The sequence below is a fragment of the Colobus angolensis genome, unplaced genomic scaffold, assembly GCF_000951035.1.
Source record: "Colobus angolensis palliatus isolate OR3802 unplaced genomic scaffold, Cang.pa_1.0 Scaffold76, whole genome shotgun sequence".
NCBI lineage: Eukaryota > Metazoa > Chordata > Mammalia > Primates > Cercopithecidae > Colobus > Colobus angolensis.
In genome coordinates, this window is record NW_012121376.1 from 167577 (window position 1) to 169768 (window position 2192).

The following is a 2192-nucleotide window of genomic DNA, read 5'->3' on the forward strand; positions in this document are numbered from 1 at the left end:
CCGTCTCAAAAAAAAAAAAAAAAAAAAAAATCAGACCGGCCCAGTGGCTCACGACTCTAATCCCAGCACTTTGGGAGGCTGAGGTGGGCAGATCACCTGAGGTTGGGAGTTTGAGACCAGCCTGGCCAACATGGGGAAACTCTGTCTCTACTAAAAATACAACATTAGCCAGGCATGGTGGCCCATGCCTGTAATCCAAGCTACTCAGGAGGCTGAGGCAGGATAATTGCGTGAACCCAGGAGGCAGAGGTTGCACTGAGCTGAGTTCATGCCATTGCACTCCAGAGCCTGGGCAACACAAGTGAAACTGTCTGGAAAAAAAAATTAAAATTTTAAAAATGGCTGGGGACAATGGCTCACGCCTGTAATTCCAGCACTTTGGGAGGCTGAATCACCTGAGATCAGGAGTTCGAGACCACCCTGACCAACATGGAGAAACCCCGTCTCTGCTAAAAATACAAACTTAGCCAGACATGCTGGCGTGTGCCTGTAATTCCAGCTACTAGCAAGGCTGAGGCGGGAGAATCACTTGAACCCAGGAAGTGGAAGTTTTGGTGAACCGAGATCAAGCCCTTGCACTCCAGCCTGGGCAACAAGAGTGAAATGCTGTCTCAAAAAATATATTATCTATATACTATATATAGATAATATAATGTATATGACATAAATATATTTTTAGAGATAAAAGGGCAAAGTCTTAGTGGCTGAGGTACAGCAAAAGGGGCATTCGCATTGGTTTTCCCAGGAACAGTCCAAGACAGCCATTTTCAAGCTTTCAAGGGATTTTTAACTGCTCCAGATAATTCTTGGCCAGGCGCGATAGCTCACACCTGTAATCCCAGCACTTTGGGAGGATGAGGCAGGTCAATCACCTGAGGTCAGGAGTTCAAGGTCAGCCTGGCCAACATGGCGAAACCCCATCTCTACTAAAAATACAAAAATCAGCCAGGCATTGTGGCAGGCACCTGTAATCCCAGCACTTTGGGGGGCCGAGACAGGTGGATCACGAGGTCAGGAGATCAAGACCATCCCGGCTAACACAACACCTCATCTCTACTAAAAATACAAAAAATCAGGCAGTTGTGCTGGCGGGTGCCTGCAGTCCTAGCTGTGTTCAGAATTGGTGGCTTCTTGGTCTCGCTGACTTCAAGAATGCAGCCGCCGACCCTCGCGGTGAGAGTTAAACAGTTCTTAAAGATGGTGGGTCCCGAGTTGGTTCCTTCAGACGGTCAGATGTGTCTGGAGCGTCTTCCTTCTGGAGAGTTCATGGTTTCGCTGTCAGGAGTGAAGCTGCAGACCTTTCTGGCGAATGTTACAGCTCGAAAAGGCAGCATGTCTGGAGTTGTTCCTTCTTCCCGGTGGGTTCGTGGTCTCACTGGCTTCAGGAGTGAAGCTGCAGACCTTTGCAGTGAGTGTTACAACTCATAAAGGCAGCATGGACCCAAAGTTTACGCAGCAGCAAAATCTACTGCAAACAGCAAAAGAACAAAGCTCCCCAAGTGTGGAAAAGCACCCCAGCCGCCTGCAGCCTGCTTTTATTCCCTTATCTGACCCCACCCACATCCTGCTGATTGGTCCATTTTACAGAGAACTGACTGGTCTATTTTACAGACAGCTGATTGGTCCGCTTTGACAGAGTGCTGATTGGTGCGTTTACAATCCCTGAGCTAGACACAGCCTGGTAGACAGAAAAGTTCTCCAAGTCCCCACCAGGTTAGCTAGACACACAGTGCTGATTGGTGTATTTACAAACCTTGAGCTAGACACAGAGTACTGATTGGTGTATTTACAAACCTTGAGCTAGACAGAGTGCTGATTGGTGTATTTACGATTCTCTAGCTGGACATAAAAGTTCTCCAAGTCCCCACCAGATTGGCTACATACAGAGTGCTGATTGGTGCACATACAATCCTCCGGCTAGATATAAAAGTTCTCCCAAGTCCCCATCCGGCTCAGGAGCCCAGCTGGCTTCACCCGGTGGATACCGCACCAGGGCTGCAGGCAGAGCTGCGCTCCAGTCCCGAGCGGCGCCTGCACTCCTCAGCCCTTGGGTTGTGATGGGACCGGGCGCCACGGAGCAGGGGGCGGCGCCCGTCGGGGGAGGCTCAGGCCGGGCGGGAGCCCACCGCAGGGGGAGGAGCTTAGACATGGCGGGCTGCAGGTCCCGAGCGGTGCTCCGCGGGGAGGCAGCT